At 45.7% G+C, this 13532-nt stretch overlaps 1 protein-coding gene across 3 annotated transcripts in view; it reads left to right on the top strand.

Moving 5' to 3' along the window:
- The first annotated feature begins 9512 nt into the window (after positions 1 to 9512).
- Positions 9513 to 13532, top strand: part of TCEANC (transcription elongation factor A N-terminal and central domain containing) — a 31385-nt gene continuing 27365 nt past the window's right edge. The window contains exon 1 of one of the 3 annotated variants that reach the window (XM_067566164.1): positions 9513 to 9643. The gene's annotated coding sequence lies outside the window, so the exon portion shown is untranslated. Of the gene's footprint in view, positions 9644 to 10908; positions 10926 to 11337; positions 11357 to 13532 lie in introns of those variants that run through there. The other 2 variants (XM_067566165.1, XM_067566166.1) reach the window with 2 other exon arrangements.

Here is a 13532-nt window from a genome sequence, read left to right as displayed (position 1 = left end):
GTTCAGGGAGGATGCAATTTCTCTGATCCCCTTCCATGGAAAACAGCTGCTATATCATTACCTGTGCAGTAGAGCACAAAAGTTCAGAATCGTGCATCTTGTCTATGTGTCTTGGGAATTTGCAGGAAATGACTGTGAATAGGCCTTTCCCATCAGAATGAAATGTTTTTGAGCTGTTGTGCAGAGGCAGCACTAATAGGATTCCAAAAGTGGGGAGCAGGAAGGATAGACAAAGTCTAGTTCCTCTTCTAAAGCAACCATTATGAAAGAGAGCTTGAGGCAGAATTTCCCATAGATTTTGTTTTAAATAATTTTATGTTTAAAATGTTTTGTAAATAGCAGAAATATCTCTCTGCTACTTCACGGCTCAACCCAAAATCCAAGATGCAGTATTTCAAAACTGTTTAGTGTCTCGGCTCTGGTAAAACTCTGCTTCTCATTTCATTAGCACAAAATACAACTCACCTGTCAATAGCACTTTCCACCTTCAGTGATGGCTTTCGCTTTCTATAGCATAAAAAGATGACACTCTCCTCCTCTCTTGCCTCACCATTTTACATTTGAATTACAACTTAATCCATTGATAAGGACGACGTCTTCTGGCAGCTGTCATGCTCTGAGTATATTTCCCAGACCTGAAGAAGAGTTCTGTGTAAGCTCGAAAGCTTCTCTCTCTCACCAATAGAAGTCCAGTAAAAGATATTACCTCACCCATCTTGTCTCTCTAATATCCTGGGACCGACACAGCTGCAACAACACTGCATACAATCTTTCTTCCCCTCCTTCTGATATTACACTGCTTGTTCATGCCTTTTCACTTCTGCCATAAATCATTTTGACTCTTTATTGTTTGACTTTATTTAGATCCGTTTAATTTTTTTTTCAGTCAAAATATCTAAATCAAAATGCCACAACCCAACCAAAATGCTTGATCACATCTGACAATGTTTGATCTGATGCTTGCAACTGACGACGTGGGTTGCAGCCCACAAAAGCTTATGCCCGCAGAAATTTGTTAGTCTTTAAGGTGCTACACGACTCTCGCTGTTTTTGCTGTATACAGACTAACATGGCCCTCTGGAACTTGATCACATTGTTGATATCCTTCAGTTAGGTATTTTTAACCTACCATACAAGATCCTGCACTAACTAATTATAATCCATTCTATCTACGTGATCTCGTCCTTCAATTACCATATATGGGTCAGATTTAGAAACCCATATACAGAAACATTGGCCAGCACTTCTCTGTGTACCTTGTTTTCATGCACAACTCAGAATTTGCACAAATACATATCTATTCTGTATTCATGTACAATCCCAATTTGCACACACAGATTTAAAAACCAAGACTATATTACTAGGGTGCAGAACTGTTCCACTCCAAAAAACAGACTGGTGGTGGCAAGTAAACACCAGAGACCTCATTAACTTTGCCCCAAGACTTTATAATGGAGTTGCCAATGACATTAGATCAACTATGTGCCCTCTGCCTCTATGTTTCAATGCAAGCTAAAGTCTGGACTATTTATTCCAAACATTTTAATTGACATAAATGAGCTCTATAATTAATTTAATGATTTTACTTTTTGTACAGTGATTAAAACATCATTTAAAGCACTCTGTAAATGCAAACTGAATATGTATAATACCTTAAATAAATTCTCAGCAAATGGACAGGAAAACACAAGAGGAAAACAAAGTATTCAGCAGATAAAGAGGGCATCCAGAGGATATGCACAACATTACTTGCCAACAATTATATCTGTTGACATTAAACATGTACCGGTATTTAAAAAAATGATACAATCAACATTTTGTAACATATGCCTCTACCTGATGGAATGCCAAACCTGCTCACGTGTGTGATTGTGTTACCTTCTTGTAGATGGTACACAGATAATATAAAACTTAGTACTATAAAAGCTGGTAGGGAGTTTCTCCTTTAGCTCAAGGAGTAAAGCCTATGTTTTTTTGCCAGAGAAGATACCTTACCAAGTAGGCAATAACTCAAGTCTTGTGTAGTCAGAGAAGCATTACTGTTACAGCAACACTGGTCCAATTCCAAAAAGCTATATGTATATGAATGCAAACAGTCATAAAACTTGTTAGCTTTGGTTTTAGTTTAGTTTTGTTTTGGGATACGTGTATATAGGGAACCATGTTAAAAACCATATGAGATGTAATAAGAACATGAAACAAACATGCCCAATCTGTAACAGACAAAAATATCATGGAAAAATAAAAATTAGGCAGAGTTCTCAGGTATCATCCATTAAATACTAAGAACTTAATTCATTATAATAATAATTTAAAAATCTAAATCTTACTGCTGTTTATTGCTGATTAGTCTATGTACTCATATCATCTCCCATTACCTTAGTATTTGAGCACCTCCACAGTCGTTAATGTATTTGTCCTCAGTACACCTCTGTGAGGTAGGGAAGGGCTATTATCCTCACTTTACAGATGGGAAACTGAGACACAGGGAGACTAAGGCCATGTCTACACTAACGTACTTATAGCAGCACAGCTATACTGATGTAGCTGCGCCGCTGTAAAACCAGTTGTGTAGTCGCTCTATGCTGATGGGACAGAGCTCTCCTGTCGACTTAGTAAAAGCACCTCAATGAGCAGCAGGAGCTATGCACACTTCCACTTATGCTGGTGAAATTCATGTCACTCAGGGGAGGTGTTTTTTTCAGAACTCTGACTGACATATGCTTTGCCAACGTAAGTGGTAGTGTATATGTGGCCTAAGTGACTTGCAGACTAAAGAATTGAGTCCTAGACCAGCGCCCTAATTACTGGTCCATCCTGCATCAAAACTTGTCTGAAGTTTTACACCTTTGCAGAGATTATATAGCCATACTACAGCTTCTACTTCGATATAGACTGTATTTTTTGAGAATCTCAAAACTATGCATAATTTCTATTGTAAATCTATTCAAAATACACCTTACAAACGTAAATGGTACTCTGTAAAAATGTCACTGCTACACATCATTTCCACTGGCATTAAACTGAAAATAAAATAAACATATTTTTAAAAGTATAAACCCATTTAGCAGTTGTGTTGTTTGAAATTCTCTACACAAAGGCCACTCCCAAAACTTCCCCACTGGGAATGACTGTGGAACTTGTGTAAAGAGCAGAAAATTATATTCATATATCTTGAGGCATTGGCGAGGCCTGAAGAAAGAAAAAGTAGCACAAAAGAGTTTGCTCTCTAGAACCTCCAGCACGTAAAAGGAAATCCTGGATACTACAGTGATTGGTGCTACATAACTATATAAAACGAGAGGTAGGATAGTCCATTGAATACAGGGGAGGTGCCAGCCTCTTCCCAGTGGAGGGGCTGAGATGAGCTAGACAGAAAATTGGGGGCGCTGCGCTATACATCTTGTGGGCACACATACAGGAGCACTGAGACACCCCTTCCCCCATACAGGGCCAAGGAGGAGCATGAGGGCTCTGGCCTCTCTCTGACTCTTCACAGGAAGGATTCTAGAGCATCCCTGTGTTCCGGACCTGTGGCTTGTGGTCAGCCCCTCACACTAGCCACCACCCAGCAGCACAGCTCAGCTCAGCACTTGGAGGTCCCGCCACTAGCAGCCCTCGGACAGCCATGGCATCAGGACTGGACCCCTCACAGCGTCCACTGGCCCCTGCCCACCTGCTCAGAGCAGCAGCGTCCCGTGCATTCCCAGCTCGGTCACAGCCCTCATCACTGTGCTGACCCTGCAGCGTGCATGTTACTGCTCCGCCGTGTGCCAGTCCCCTCCTCACATGGTGCCTGCCTGTCTGGGACTCCTCCCACATACACACGCCCTCTATTTGGGGCTCTCTGCCCCTCGTCCATGCTCCTCATTACCCTAACCATGCCCCCTCCCCTTGTTGACAATCCCCCCTCCCCTATGTATGATCCCCTCTATGCATGCTTCCCCTTCCCCATCTGTGAGCCCCCTCCTTTTTGTATATACCTCCCCGTCTCTCTCCCAGCATGCCTCCACTGTTTGTTGTTATTTCCATGCCCCCCACCATTCCCCATGCTTGATATGCCGCCCTTACTGCTCCACTACTGCTGGTAGAGATGTTGCCTTCAGAGCTGGGTGGCTGCAGACCATCAGCTGCTAGTCAGGAGTCCAGCTCCATAGGCAGCACCACCACCAGCAGCAGCACAGAAGTAAGGGTGGCATTGACATACCATACCACTCTTACTTTGTTACAAACTTCTTTTATTTTTCTGTACCATCGTTAAGAGACTCGGTTCAAGCTAGGAATATGACATGTCGGTAATAGTGGGAAAATTTGTAAACACAAGATGGAAACCTTAATGATGAATGGATGTGTAGTTTTAGAGTTGTGTGCACTATGTGGTGCTGTGTGCACCAGGATTGACATGCCGTGTGCAACAGGACCATGGTGCCATGTGCAGCTTCAGTTCCAAGTGTACTCAGGTGGGAAATCGCAGCCACCCTATTGGACCAACTATGGGTATATAAGATTTTGGACAGCTCTGGCTCAGGGCTGTCCTCCCAGGTGACAGCCAGTGTTCTCCCCTATCACGTCAGACCAGGAAGATCAAAAGGCCTTATCTGAATGTGTTCCTGTATCCAGTCATTGTCTGTTCCTGTTTGCTGTGTCTCCTGCCGTAGCTCCTGCTGTAGTTCCTGTCCTCCCCTCCAATTGTCCTTGTTGTTACCCACCACCCCGCTTGTGTCTTTACCTGAGATGGTGAGTTATTGACTTTGATTGCTAATTGCTTACATGTTACCCTTATCCCAACCCCTCATTGTACACTGTATTGTTTGGGTCCTGGGGCTTCAGGCCCATTGGGAGTCTGGTCTGTGTTCCTTGTCTTATTGAGAAATTGTTCACTTTGTTTTAAATCAGTTTATAGTCTCCAAGTGTGTAAGTCCCAGGTGATAGATACCGAGGGTTTCAAACCTCCAAGGGTCCTTATTATAAATCTGGATAGTTTAATGATTAAGTGGGAGGGAGAAGGCCCATTTGGCTCTGGGAGGGCCTGGGTCTGTTTGTCTGCTTTTCCCTTTTTTGGTAACAACTTCTGCATAATGGATGACCTTTGCACTGGGGTGGCTATGGGGAAGCTAAGGCAAATTTTGGGGTAGCTATAGCACCCGCAAATCTCCCCTAGCACCATCCCTGATTGGCTAGCATACTGTACTGGTACTCAGGAGACTTGAGTTGTGTTCCTGGCTCTGCCACTGGTCTGTCTGTCCATATGCGAAAGGCCACTTTCATTGAACTTTGTGCAGAGCTGTCCCCAGCCCGGAAGCGCATGAATACTCGCTTGAAACCTGCTGTGACAGTGAAGAAGAGAGTGGCCATCTCTCTGTGGAAGCTAGCAACTCCAGACTGCTACCGGTCAGTTGGGAATCAATTTGGAGTTGGTAAATCCACCATGGGAGTTGCTGTGATGCACGTGTGCAGGGCATTCAATAGACTTCTGCTAAGAAGGATAGTGACTTTGGGAAACATGCAGGACATAGTGGACGGGTTTGCCGCAATGGGGTTCCCAAACTGTGGTGAGGCGATAGAAGGGATGCATATCCCTATCTTAGCACCAGATCACCTTGCGACAGAGTACATTAATCAAAAGGGATACTTCTCAGTGGTGTTGCAGGCCCTTGTGGATCACAGGGGATGTTTCACCGATGTCAGTGTGGGGTGGTCTGGAAAGGTGCATGATGTGCGCATCTTTAGGAACTCTGGTCTGTTCAAGAAGACGCAGGCGGGCACTTTCTTCCCTGACCAAAAAATAAATATTGGCAATATTGAAATACCAATAGTCATCATGGGGGATCCTGCCTACCACTAGCTCCCACAGGGTTGGGTCATGGAGGCTGATAGGCTGGCCGTAAATTTTGAGCAGCTAGATACCAGTGCTACGATGAGAGCCAACCGTGGAGTGCTGTGCCTCAGGGAAGCATTGAAAATGCATTTTTGCAATGAATTGCAGTAATGCATGACCCCCTTTCGCTCCCCCTCCTCGGTACGCCACAGCTTCTTTCCCTGCCAGCAAATCCCGAGCTCTCAATGGATAAAGAGTAATGTTTTTTAAAGCAGTACAGTTTTATTGGTGATCCGTTACAGGGGGGGAAAGAATGGTAATTTAACATTCTCATAAGGCTGCTTGGGAATCCAGAGCAAAGTGTAACTGTGCAAACAGCAAAGCACGCACATTCCCAGTTCTTAAAGGGGCCGTCGCCTCTTTCTGCTGCCCTCCACTAGCATGGAGTGGAGCACATACTGCACCCTGCTCAACCTCCTCCTAGAGCACTTGGGGGTGGGGTTGAGCATTTTGCAGGGGCTACAGAGGGAGTTTGTTCTGCCACTGCTCTACCAGATGCCTCAGCACGTCAGACTGATCCCTCATAATACGCAACATCTCCTTTTGCATTGCATGCTCCTGCTACTGGGCTGATTTTCTGTTTTCCATGTCCATGTTTAGTTTTTCTGACAATGACATCCTCCCGGCTCTGAGCTCTGTGTCAGCGTTCAATGAACAGAGGCATTCATTAGTTCATTGAACATGTCATCCCGAGTTTTTTTTTCGCCTTCTAATCTGGGAAAGGTAGTAATCTGCAGGAGTAGAAGCTGTGGTGAAGGCCGAGGTGTACACTGTAAGGAAAGCAAAGCACAAAGTTTCCATTGTGAGCTGGACCCATGGACGAAAAGAAATGTTACAGTGTAAAAAGAACTCCCCTTCATATTCACAAGGCAAAGCCAGACCCACATACCACTCTATACCTATTGCACAGGTCGGAGTGGCCTTTCAGTCCATGGTAAGGGGCCCTTGCATCCATTATAGGGAAGTCTCCGTAGCATTAAACTGCCCAGTCCACATTTAACCAAGGAACAGGATCATTGGAATCCCCTTTACCATCCCAAAGACCGGTTTGGGAGGAGGTGGTCCAAAGGGATTGGAGGAGGGTGTGGGTGAAGTGTCCCTGGAGAAAATATAGGCACACCAGTTCCTGGATGCCTAACACCCATGACAACAATGTCATGGGTAGGAATTGTGTTGGGGCCCCAGACACCATCCATGGCAGGGAAATAGTACCTAGTGACTATATTGTTCAGGTGCTGTAAACTTGCACCATCTTCCCGAGGTGACGATGTTTGATATCAGTCTCCTGAGGGTAACAGAGGTGGAAATGACTGTTTGCCTTCCTAGTTTTCTGATATGCCTGCCTCACCTCTTTGGTTCTAACATGGCACTGCTGCGCATCCCTGTTGTGGCCCTTCTCCACCATACCACGTGATATCTTTTTGTAGATATCCAAATTGCTTTTGCTGGCTCCGAGCTGAGCCAGAACAGACTCTTCATCCCACAGGCTGATGAGAGCCAAGACCTCAGGTCAACTCCATGCTGGAGCACGTTTGGGGCGTGCAATTGCCATGAGCAGTTCAGCTACAAAGCTGTCTCTGCCCTGACCAAACAGGAAATGGGAATTCAAAATTTTCCAAGGCTTCAGGGGAGGGGCTGTTTCCTGTCCATGTAGACACGGTACAGCAGAGTGCGAATGTCCAGAGTGGTCACAACAGAGCATTATGGGATACCTCCTGGAGGCCAATGACGTTGATTTACTTGTGCTCTGCCTACATTGACGCTCATTCAACCCATGCAATTCAACTTCAGTGCTACACTGCTTGTGGAGGTGGTTTTATTAAGTCGAATTTTACCACCATTTAGGTTGGTGGAACTGACATGTCAGTGGAGACGCGTATTTTATGTGGTTGACGTAAGCTGCATTCCATTGCCCTACATTGTCAGCATAGACTAGGCCTAAGAGACCTACTTACAACAGTCAGTCCTGACCCAGGAACACCATCATATCAAGACTTTAGTTGGGTTAATGAAGCACACCAGAAGCCAAAATGGAATGAATATTGTGCTTGAATCAGGAGACAAGGGTGTTGTAAATAGTTTTGTTCGTATTGTGTAGATGTGACCTTAAAAACACAGGTCCAGTCATGGGGCGAAGGTGATATTGACAAATCCCCCCCACACACACACACTGTTCGCCCCATAGTTTATTCCTTTTATAAGCTCAACAGCATGCCTGTAGGACTGAAACCTTTCTGCCTCTCACCACAGATTTATTAATGTGGCTGCACACTGCCTCTCAGACTCTCCCCTTCCAGGAGACTTGGAAGGGTGATTTTGCTTATATTTGATAGTTTCCCTCTGGAGGCTGAGGTGGGGAAGAAACTCCTCCACACACTATTGTATGTGCTTTAGAAATCAGTAATTATTTTTTACACAATCAGCTTGGATACCCTATGTAAAATAGTCAGAAAAACTGGAATTTTCTTTGCACATGTTGGAGACAGTCAGTGGCGAATGGCGCGTTTGTAGTGGGGTGATTTTCTTGCTTGTGTGACAGTGTTTCCCTTTCTCTGGAGATTTGAAGGGAGGGACATTGGTTCATCAGTAACAAGTTGTGATCTAGTTACCTTTAGAGCTGGTATTGAGAGATGGCAGCATAGAAATCATTGGGGACCATATTAGTCCTGCAGCTGGCTAAAACCTGGAGTGGGGGAGTTCACCTTCCTCAGTAGCATGGGGCACAGTCACTTGCTAGTGAAGTCTTTAAATCATGATTTGACTACTTCAATAACTCAGTCGTAGGTTAGGGGTCTGTAACAGGAGTGGGTGGGTGAGGTTCTGTGGCCTGTGTTGTGCAGGTCAGACTAGATCAGTGGTTCCCAACCTTTTAGGCTCAAGGTCCAGATACAATTTTTACTACTGGAAAGGGCCACCTTTCTCTGGTAGCAACAGCCCCCTCTCTCCCCCTCAGCCAGAGGGAAGGAGTTCAAGGAGGAGGCTCTCCTGTCCCCCTGGCTGCAGCAGTGAAACCACATGCATCCTGTAGCCCCCTGAGCTCCACCTGGGTCCTAGGCAGTGGCTCCCTTCTGCAGCCAGGGGGATGGGAGATCAGTGCTCCCCTCCCTGACTCCAGCAGGGACACCAGCCGGGGAAGGGGAGCACTGATCTCCCATCCCTTGGCTGCAGCAAGGAGGGTCACAGCCGGCCACTTTGAAAGTGGCCCACAGGTTGGGAACCACTGGACTAGATGCTCATATTGGTCCCATCCGACCTTAGAGTCCATGAGTCTTTTCTCCTGCACTGCAGGGCCTGAGCATTCAGCTATTGACACTGCTTAGCACACCTGTCCGGCCACCAGAGAACAGTGTTGAAGTAATGCACGCGGATCTCTGGCAACAGCGTCTCCCCTCTCGAGCGGGGACGGAGAACGGGTGGGGAAACCCCTGCGGGGGACAGTGCGTGGGTGAGTGGGTGGGGTCTCCCCTCTGGGGACGGGGCTGGACGGTGGGTTACCACCTCGCTCGCCCCTCCTGGGGGGCGTTGGGGGAGGGGGCGTGGCAAGTCCCCCCCGGCCGGCTGAGACACAGAGCGAGCGAGCGCGCGCCGCCCCCCGCCCGCAGCCGAACACAACGACACGCGCGCGAGGCGGCGGCGGCGGCTCCTCAGGCTCTGAGCTCCGGGCCGCCACCAGGCGCGCGTGCGCGTTAGCGGTAAGATGGCGGCGGCAGCGGGTTCAGCCTGGCGTGGCGGAGGAGGAGCCCCCCGCCCTGCCCCAGCTCGGAGGTAACAGCCGCTGCCCCGCCCCGCCCCCCGCGGCTAATAGGGTTGCGGGGAGACCGTTGATAACGGGCGGTAGCTGGCGGGGGCCCCCTGCAGCCAGGGGCGGGAGCCGCGAGACGCCGTCTCCGCAAACCCTGTGTCCGCGCCGGGGCGCCCGGCTCCAGGCATTTCCCAGGGGGCGGGGGAAGGGGAGCCCTGCACGGTTCGCTTGGTGTTAACCGCCTCCGCCGTGGGCAGGAAACTCGGGAGCCTCAACCCCTCCCCTGGGCAGCCTCTAGCCCCGGGCGGGGCGGGGCGGGGCGGACTGGGCCCGGCGCCGTACGGAGGTTTGTGCAGACAAGCCGTTGGGTGTCTCAACCGAGAACCCGGCCTGGTTCACCTCCCTTTTGGCGCAGCCCTAGTGCTGCAGTGAGCCAGGAGGATGAAGTGCAGAGGGTCTCTTGGCTTCTGCCTGCTGCAGTCCGCTGTTTGCACTATTCACTCCTCCTCCTTCTACGGTAACAGCCACCCAGCGCAGCCTTTTATTGATGATGGGTCGCGTTGGCAGACAGTTTGCAGTCCTTTTGCACCAGCTTAAACAATGGTATGCAGATTAGTATTATTTGTATTACCATGTCACTTAGGTGCCTAAGTCATGGACCAGGACCCTCTTGTGCGAGGCACTCTGCAAACACAGAACAGAAGGACAATCTCTGCTCCAAAGAGCTTTCAATCTAAGCCATAGTATGGTTCCACCCACAAAGTGGACCTTCGGGGCTGCTCTTGCTTCCCAGTTATATCCTGGCTGCTGCTAGGCCTGTGGGGACATTGGGAAGCTATGTGCAAATTAAGGGTCTGAACTACCCCCCCTTCCATCTGCCTGAGAATTGAGTTTTCCTATTCCTTCTCCCTGGGCCAGGCTATGCAGCAGCACCGAGGTGAATTTGGCTGTGGTGCCTACAATAATATAGGTGCTTTACAAGTCAAGGTCCTTGTTTCTAGGAGCTTATGCAATAAATAGATCCGTAGAAAAAGGATAAAAATGGCATTCAGCAAAAACAAGTGGCTGAGCAAATAATTGTGGTCAGCATGTCTTGTAGCACCATATTAAACTTTGTCTTCTCTCTTTCCATCATGTTAAAGGGATGACATGGAGTTTGGGGAGGGAGAACAAGATGTGCTCAGCTAATACAGTGATGAGAAGCAGTATAAAACTATAAGATACAAGGACAAGAACCTTGTGGGAGAAATGAGTTTTAAGGAAGGATTTGAAAGACACAAGGACAATATGTAATGTTCAGCATAAGTAAGTGAGATGGGAATTTTGGACCACAGTGAAAATGTCGCTATTCTACAATAACAATCTATGGGATCGATTGCCTGAGTAATTTTCTTAGTGAGTTTTCTATCTAGATCTTAGTATCTGACTCCTTAACTGCCCTGGAGTTTGCTTTTATTATAGCCATTGATGGTCAGTCATTGGTGTAGCTACACTACTGCAACCCCCTAAGCTATGTCTACACTACAGAAGAAATTTTGTTGTTGGTGTACGTTGGGGCCAGGGCATGGGCAGCCTGGCCTAGTATCAGGCATAGGCCAAGGGTCCAGAAGCCAATTACCAAGGATTAGGCTGGGCTGGAACACCTAGAGATCAGAATAAAGAGAAACTAAGAGGCAGTTACCAAGAATCTGGCTAAGATAGGGTACCAGGCAGCCAGGATCAGAAGGCTGGAACAGGTAAACACTAGACTAGCAGTCCTTGCTCAGGTAAAGCCTATTTGTACAGACAACTTCCTCTTTCCTCCTCTGGCTTAAATAGCGGCTGTGGCCCAGTCAGGCGCTTTGGAGGTCTCTTAATCAGAGCATGGGGCAGGGCTTGTGCCATACTTGGGCTTCATAGACCCTGGTCCCAGGTGCTGTCTGTAAGCTGCTAGGTGAAGGATTGGAGTAAGAGGACACCTAGACACCCAGGTTTGAGATCCATGGGGCCAGACAGTGTAAGAGCTCCACCTCCCTGAACTATGTTAGCTGTGTCAACAGAAGCACTCCACTGAGGATTTTGTTAGCATAGCTATCTATGGTGGTCAAGATATGTTTTTTTCACACCCCAGATCAATGTAGTTAAGTGTAGACGAAGCCCTGGTGTAGAGTCAAAGCTGCACTGACACAAATAAGTGCTTATGGCAGTTTTTCTAGTCTACAGTAAGAGTTTGTATCGCTGCAGTTACACCAGTGGCTGAAATTCCCACTGTAGAAAGGCTTGACTACCTGGGTATGAGAACAGTTACAGGACACACAGTCTGGTGATAGCATTGTAAGAACTTACATGATTTACAAAATTAATTTTTTTTTTTGCATTGTGTTAGTTTTCTTGTAGTGATGATTTCCTGAGAGATTCAGCTGCTTCTCGCATTGATTCAAACCTGATTTATGGAAGCATTCAAAGAATGTGTCACTCTTCTATCTGCCCTGTATTGTTACTTTTATTTATTTAAAAAACTTTTGTTTTATTTCACCAAGGTGTCAAGTCTTTTTTTATTTTAAATTAGTCAACTAAATATTGGCCAAGTGACATTCCTAACTCCCAAATGGAATATGTTTGTAATTTTTATGTATTTTAAATGTTTACTTTTAGTATTTTACATAGCTATATTTTAATGTGATTAATAATTCTTACTATACTACAGTATTTTATAGGTCATTAATATAGCTTGACTGTAAAAGTATGAGGAAAATGAGAATGATCTTCTGTGAATTATAACTGGGTCTCTTTTAAGAGGCAGAATACACAAATTTTCAATGAAAATTCACAATAAGTAGGTGTATAGCAAATATCTAATCTTAGTATTTGACAAACAACCCAATGACTGGAAATGGTATTCTGCTGAAGCCCAACTAGAGCAATATAAGAGCAATAAATATGTCTCATGTATTTATTTGTTTATTGCAGCTGGATTTTAGTAGCAAAAAAAAGTCATTGTCATAAAATCACAAAACAGACTATAATACTTACATATTTCTTTTTCGCTATATCTTATTAATTGCAGTTGTCACCACAATTTACTGTGAAAAATACACTGCAGACAGAACATCTACTTTTGATTAAACTGGTGTATTGGAATTCAGGTCCATGCTTAATCATATTGAAAGGTTATTCCCAAATTCTGTAAAGATATTTTGGCAAGGAAATCTGTTCTGAAGTAAGAATGACTTGTTCTCTTATAAAGTGATTGATGTTTTGTTTCTGAAACATTCGGTGAACTAATATTTAGTGAACTTCAGAAAGGTTACAACTTATTTTGTATGCACTTTTGCTCCTAGATTTAGGCCCAATTCCTGCAAGCTGATCCATGATGGGAGACTCCTGTTCCCATGTGGAAGCCCACTGATTTCAATAAGACTCCATGTGGATGGGGTCTGCGTGAATAAAGCTTCATTCAGGATTAAGTAGACCTACAGTATAGTATAAACAAAATTTGTGGGAAGTTGCAAAATAACTGCAAAATCTAAGAATGTGGGAAAAGACTCTAGAGTCTATAGGCCAATTTTAAATCTGCAGCTTACACCAGGGTGACAAAGTTCACTATAGGCAGGAATCTGATAGTAGGTAGTGAGATGGATGGAAGAGAAGTAGAGGAAGTTGGAGGAATGCTTTGTGGCTGGGGAGAAAACACTGTTGTGATGGACAGGTCACATATTGTTGCCAACTCTTGCAATTTTATTGTGAGTCTGACAAAAATTTATGCATTTTCTTAACGCTCCAGCTCCTGGAGTCAAGTGATTGAAAGCAGAGATTAGCATGTACTTTTTTTTAAAGTGAGTTTTTAGCCCATATGGTTGTGGAGAAAAGCTTGAAGATGTGAGCATTGAAGGCTTAAAACCCAGAAGTCCAAATAAAAAAAATTCATTAAAA

This window comes from Emydura macquarii, unplaced genomic scaffold, assembly GCF_026122565.2.
Source record: "Emydura macquarii macquarii isolate MOO-44397 ecotype Brisbane River unplaced genomic scaffold, CSIRO-AGI_Emac_v2 contig_2734, whole genome shotgun sequence".
In the NCBI taxonomy this organism is placed as follows: domain Eukaryota; kingdom Metazoa; phylum Chordata; order Testudines; family Chelidae; genus Emydura; species Emydura macquarii.
The sequence above is the reverse complement of the archived record's forward strand: the minus strand, read 5'-3'. Positions and strand labels throughout refer to the sequence as shown.